This window comes from Leptodactylus fuscus, chromosome 2, assembly GCF_031893055.1.
Source record: "Leptodactylus fuscus isolate aLepFus1 chromosome 2, aLepFus1.hap2, whole genome shotgun sequence".
NCBI classification, from domain to species: Eukaryota; Metazoa; Chordata; class Amphibia; order Anura; family Leptodactylidae; genus Leptodactylus; species Leptodactylus fuscus.
In genome coordinates, this window is record NC_134266.1 from 61,304,903 (window position 1) to 61,311,972 (window position 7,070).

At 42.7% G+C, this 7,070-nt stretch overlaps 1 protein-coding gene across 1 annotated transcript in view; it reads right to left on the minus strand.

Annotated features, from left to right (window-relative positions):
* Nucleotides 1-6,061, minus strand: part of CCDC92B (coiled-coil domain containing 92B) — a 59,846-nt gene extending 53,785 nt beyond the window's left edge. The window contains exon 1 of the mRNA XM_075263861.1: nucleotides 5,727-6,061. The gene's annotated coding sequence lies outside the window, so the exon portion shown is untranslated. The remainder of the gene's footprint in view (nucleotides 1-5,726) is intronic.
* Between the last annotated feature and the right edge of the window lie 1,009 nt (nucleotides 6,062-7,070).

Here is a 7,070-nt window from a genome sequence, read left to right on the forward strand (position 1 = left end):
ACCCAGGACTCCAGCGCTGCAAGTATGCAGTGTTAACCACGGAGCCACCGTGTTGCCCCTCTTGCTTGAAGTTCGCTGAAGACATTCACAATTGATGCCGCAATGTCTGCCATACATAGCCATAAATTCCGGTATTAGCAGTCTAGTAATATGACTCACTAGCAATGATGTAGTGTATGTATGGCAATGAAAAATGCATTAAATCTTATTACTGTCTCAGATGTACCTGTACTTAGGAATTGCCTGATGATATCACTATTACAGTTTGACTCAGTATGTGCGCTAATACTAAGCTCACTTGATAATACGGCTACTTCACTGCTGAAAGAACCAGAGAATTATAGAGTCAATAGTTTCTGCTTTGCTAAACATACACGTATATAGTAATTGTTATAAAAATTTATGTACTATTACAGCTGTCATAGAGCAAATTAAAAGTGTTCTTCAAGAGCGACACTTCATAGCCTATCATTAATTTCAATGCAGATACAACACCCAGCCCCCACAGTGATCAGCTATCACAGTATATGGAGCCGGACAGAGACAGCTCTAAGCACTCTGCATTGACTATGCTGGGATCTTAGCTTCAATAGTACAACTGGGCAATTGTACAGTGTACGGAGCCATAAGCTTGATCTCAAGTGAATGACCTATCCTAAGGACAGGTTATTAAGTATCAGCCTTGGAGAGCCCCCTTGAAGAAGTATTCTTATTTAAGACAATAATGGCTGTTGGGAATACTCAGCTCAAAGTCTCAGTAAATAGGGACCAGTAGGAGTGAGGGCCCCTTCACATGGAGGATACTGTGGCTGATTCGGAACGTGTAAGGCCGGGTTCACATGGAGTATTCTGGCTCGTGATTTGGTATGTAGATGCCGCGGGAGCTTTTGCGGGCTGTATACGCTCCCATTGTTTTCAATGGGAGCCGGTACCATATACACGGCGCTATTTTGCAGCCGCCGCAAAATCACGGCCACAAAATAGCGCAGCGTATACGGTACCGGCTCCCATTGAAAACAATGGGAGCGTATACGGCCCGCAAAATCTCCCGCGGCGTCTACGTACCAAATCACGAGCCAGAATACTCTGTGTGAACCCGGCCTAAACGTTCTGAATCAGCAGCGTTTAAAGCAGGTCCCATTGCTTTCTATGGGAGCCGGCATACATGCGCTCCCCATAGAAATGAATGGGCTGCTTTTTCCCATTCATTTCTATGGGGAGCGTGCGTATGCCGGCTCCCATAGAAAGCAATGGGACCTGCTTTAAACGCTGCTGATTCCGAACGTTTACACGTTCCGAATCAGCCACAGTATCCTCCGTGTGAAGGGGCCCTCAGGAAAACAGTCAAATGCAGTTGTGCTACGCTATTTTTGTAACTCCTATCTACTACTATGAGACTTATGGAAACAGCATAGAACAGGAGGTCAGAGATAAGAGAGTTGGGGGACCAAGGGGGTGAGAATACTCCTTTATCTACAAAAGTCCGTCTGAGTTGTACAAAAGTCAAGGAAAAGGGGTTCAAGTCGAAGACAAAGAAAACTAGTTTCTTTAAGAAGTGTTATATATTCTAAATCTCTCCTTGCTGTTATTCAATATATGTAATAATCATACACATAATGTGTCTGTAGGACACATCTTTGATAACTGTGTACTGTAACAAGTCCTGGACCTCTGTCATTATTATACAAGCAGATTTACATCTCTGGAAGTAAGTAATGAAGGTAGTGGGATTTAATACTGCCATGCTACATTACTCTATGAAAGTAAGCAAAAATATGAAATCTGCCATTAAAAGGGTTGTTCCACTATAGGCACACCACTCCGTCCACAGAAATCATGAGAACAGGGACCAGACCTGCAAGTTCTCCTGGGTGCTCCATATGAAGAAGCAGCGGTCAGCATGTGTGGCCACCACACCATTCATTTATTGGTAACAGCTTGGATGGTGATCTACAGCAGCCTCATAGAAATGAATGGAGTCATGTATACACCCCACCAGAGCATGGAGCACTTAGCAGTGGTACTTATGGGCCCCCATTCTCCCGATTACTAGGGGTGCCAGTAGGTGAACCCATGTCAATCAGATACTTATCCCTTATCTTGTGATCAGACACTTAGCCCCTTTCTATGGAGTTTCTGGAGATCGTTGTCCTGGAAGTACCATAGAAATGAATGGAGAGAGGGCACTCAGGGAATCTTGCAGGTCTTTTCTTTCCTTTTGAAGGCAGTTCAAACTATAGGCCAATTCTTCTGAGCAAGTAAAAGTCCTATATTACGACATCCTGCCTTTCTTTGTCATTATTTTGCTATATTTGCAGTGATTATATTCAGGCATCCATAAATTAAAAAATTCTCACTTTTTTTTGTAGATTGTGAGCCCCACATAGAGTTTACAATGTACATTTTTTCCCTATCAGCATGTCTTTGGGATATTGGATGGAAATCCATGCAAACACAGGGAGAACAGACAAACTCCTTGCAGATGTTTTTTTTTGCCCTTGGTGGGGTTTGAACACCAGGACTCCAGCACTGCAAGGCTGCAGTGTTAACCACTGAGCCACCGTGTGTTCCCCAAAAAAATTCTCAACTTTTCATCAGATTTTACATAAATCAAAAGTATGAATAAATATAAGAAACTTTGTAATATATTTTATCACTGAAAAATCCTTCTTTCTACTTTTCAGGCTCTGTTTCTTGGGTTTTTCTCTCATAAACACTTTAATCACTGTAAAATCTTTGCAGAATCCTTTGTGGTTTCCCATGAAGGGCTCTCAGCAAAATGTAATATTAAATTATAGCTGGCTATGGAAACCTGTGCGGAGTGGAAAGGGAAAATGAGAGAGAATAAGAAATACAAGCACAAACTTAGTGCTGCAGCTTGCAGTAAGTTCTGTATCTCACCCATGTGCTGTATTTACGATACTGATATCCCATGCCTCCTCCATGTGAATGAAGCACCAGTACTCTTGTTTCATTGTCTTTCTATTCATTGTAATGGGCATGTTGGGACTGTATTATCTGGCAGTTCCATATCAGTGAATGGAGCAATGGTCACACAAGAGATATGAGGAACACTTAGGGGGTTTCACATGTAGTAATGTGATGTTGAATTTGAGATGGAATCTGCTTAAAAATTTGCCTCTCATTCATTTTTTTATGCTTGACAAATTTCTTATGTGTGAACACCCCCTTAATCCCCCATTGATCTCACCACTGGGAACCCAATGGTCAAACCCATAAGATATAACTGTCTTTAATGGAACGACTCCTTTAAGGCTGAAGCCTCACATTGTGAAAGTGCAGTGTTTTCCAATACATGCAAAGTGGATGGGACTTTGACTAATCCCATCCACACATTGAAGAAAAAAAAATCTGCAGCGGAAAAGTGGTGTTATCAAAAACACTGGCATTTTGGAAAATCACAGCATGTCTGTTATACATGCCGAAATACGGCCTGTTTCCATATACAGTAGGCATGATAGGGACAAAAAGTTTGCAGAGGAAAATTGTGTGAAAATGCAATGAAATACTCTGCGGAAAAAATGGCGATGAGTTTTTCTCCCACAGTTTCTTTTGCGGCGTTTCACTACTTGGGGCCTTAGCCTAAGACAGTATAAGTGACTACAGAGAACAAGATAGCCATTACTTTGGAATCTTCTGGTCTTCAGCCACATATAGATTAATTGCTTAAGACTGAAGTACTTCCAGTCTTTAGTCTTTAAGACTGCCATTCCAATCAAGTTGCTGCGATCACGTAATCTGAAGCTACTTCAGTATCAGGTAGATCAGAATGATTTTTTTGAAGCTCTTTTAAGCTGATTTTTTTCCAGTGCATAATTGTATTTCCCCAATATGGAAGAAAGCTCTATTTCTGGAAATGCAGCAGACGTGGCTTCTCTCAGGAAGTCGCTTAATGATACTACTCTAGCTCACATTAAATTTTGTTCCAGCTCAAGAGAAAATCAATATAATGCTGTCCATTCAAGCAGAAAAAGGGCAATGTTGACTGCTCGCTGACTGTTACACGTACACACAGGAGAATCTACAATTAGAACTAGAAAAAAGTCCAAGAACCTCGAAATAGCAAACATTTTTGGAATTTTTTGGAAGATTATACAGTTACATTTGTGAAGAAAATAGTTGCATCAGCCATCGCTTCTTATGTAATAGGTGGCCATATATGTCTCATATTACAATGATCATATAACTTCGTAACTCGCAATGTTTGTTTGGCCAATGAGTATAACTCATACACGTGCATGCTTGGCCAGGCCAAGTTGCCATGTATTCTTATTAAGGAGGCGTCACTACCAAACACCTCTGGAGTCTCCTTATGGGCATGTTGCAATCACCCTTTTCTGCCATCAGTGGAGAATTGGTGGGCCTCCATATACATTAGATCAACCAGTCCACCCAAAAAAATGGCAGGTCCAGTTAAAATTTACTCTAAGGTGCATAGCTAGTTTAACCCCATCTTTGGGTAAGCTTCTTATAGATAGCAATATATCAATGTTGATATCTGTTCACATCTGGTGTCTCATTGCCTGTAGACCACAAAATCAGTGGACCCCCTAACTCAGTCCAAACCCCTACTGAATAGTATATGATAGACTATGGGACATGTGACACTTGCCTTGGGTAATGCATCCTAATGGAAGAGTCCCCATTTATTAACTCCTTAGCTGCCAGACAGAAACACATGAGATAAGACTTTATTAGGTTCTTTCCGCTGCATGTTGCCATTTTCTGGCTTCTTTACAACGTGACTTTGATTACTAAGTGCGTCACAGAGCTGACAACCAGGAACGTATGTACGGAGATTGCAGGATCTGGTGATGAAATTGATTCTTAGCTAAATCAATGTAGGAAGGGGATCACTTTTTTTTTTCCTTACCAGAGACACTATTTAATGGATCAAAAATAACTGAAAAATGGTACATAGAGAAAATCAGTCAAAATGAAAGAGCAAGAGCGTAGGATTTCGACAAGAAGCGATTTCTGAAATGCGTAATGCACCATTGTCATGTTTAATTCATTATAAGCAGTAGACATGTCATGGAAGATGGTTGGGATTTCTATGGGAGAATTAAAATAACTAATACTTATACTATATATATTTTTTGATCAGTTATTAAAAGTATTAGCTTTAACATTATATCTAAGTTACAGGTCAGTAAATTAGACTCCTAAAGTATTATGAAAGCTCTTTGTGTTTCCTACAGTGTCGGGGACCTTGTCTTCACTAGTGACCTCAATGTCAAGGTTAGCATTATTAACGTGTTATAAAATACAAAACAGAAATAAAAAAAGCCAGAAAGTGAAGATACGGTCAAACATGAGTTAGTACCATTGCACTCATTACTAGTAAGGTGAAGGCGAGAAGCTAAGAGGGACCTAATGTAACACAGACTGGTCAATAACCCTTGGGTACGGTTGCAGGAGCCCTGATTTCAGCACCATGGACACATCACATGATCTATAACTGGGAACTTTAAAAAGTTATTCTACTGTGAAAATGCAAAGCTAATGGAAGTAACAATCCAGCTGTGGCGCATTCTCCCGACCCAGCCTGGCATAGCCTAAATCAGAGGAGATATATGGTGCCCACCCCTCCAATTATCTAGATAGACTGCTGGATCACACCAAGCACGTTTCCTCCTCACTTTCTCTATGAGTCAGGCAGCCTAGAATGAATTGTTTACATGCACAGAGCACAGCCATCTTACCTGCAGAGAAGAAGAATGTTAGGAGGGGTTTGCTGCAGCTTCACCTCATTAGGACTACATAAGGGCTGGAGAGGATCTATAGGCAAGGACAGGGTTGACGCACTGGAACTTCACTGCAGAGGGGAGTAGGGGTAAATCCGGTGTATACATTCCAGAGCAGAACATATGCCTCCCATTCTCAGTCCTTGGTGTCTGTGCTATGGGACTGGGTATCCTCCTTTGCGATGTGCTGCAGGCCTCCCTCTATGTAACAAGGCATCAGGCCAGGAGGCTGGGCACAGGATAAGGCGTAAACAGAACAGCGTGACAGGAGCTGGTGAGCTCAGGCTGGGTCTCTCCTCTCAGTAACTGGAGGGGGAGGAGGACGAGGCCTCATCAGCATGATGAAATCATCACCGCCACCTCCCATGGGATTTGCTCATAGTGCACAGGATGCTATATCCACAAATGATGCAGAATAAAAGCAGAGCTGTCCACTTTGATCTTGTACTTTTAACTCTCCAGTCAATGTGTACAGGATGCTCCTTCCTTAGGCTTTGCATTTGCTTATGTATGATGACAGATGCAGCCTTAGTTATTATTGAGACACATAGAAATGTACACACATTGCTGGGTTTTTCATCATCTATCACTTTGTTAAGTTGCAGGTAGTGCTGGAGTATAGTGTGTACTTATACTTGTGTGGTAACCAGGGGCAACGGGCAATGTAGTGTTGTCACGTTTGGGCAGAGTGGTGTCCCGGTGTATCCCTGATTATCCACAACCCTTTCCACTCTTCCATTCACCCAGGTGCGATGTGCAGGATAACAGTCGACCACACAGGGTTAGGGTGAACAGGTTAACTTTACTGAAGAAACCGACAGTCTTACAGTGCTTTGCAGCAGCAGGTTCACAGTGCAATGTGACAAAGTCCAGTACAGGCACTGAAGAGTTAAGTGAGGCACCAATCACCAATCCTTATGTCCCTTAGCAGTAGTTGGGAGGACGGTTGCTATTAGCAATGTGAAGGTGTTCCAAGACAGTAGGAGAGTAGATGATAGGACAGGCCGGCCCTTGTGGGAGACAACGGTAACTGCGGCTTCGTAACTTGGCTCGTTACGGATAAAGACTCACGTTTGGTGATGTCGGGGTGCAGTGGCTCGGGGACCGATGAAAGGCCACTAGCAAGGCAGGAGGGTCCTTGAAGTAGTTGCCCCTCCTGGCAAACAGTATGCACAATACTTTAGGGAGGTAGGAGACCTTGAAGAGTTTCCGCAGCTCGCGGGGCTCTGTCCGGAGAGGTAGAAGGTGCAGGAGTTGATTTCAGGGGTGCAGGCACTTCAGCCCAGCTGTACCGGCGGGCTA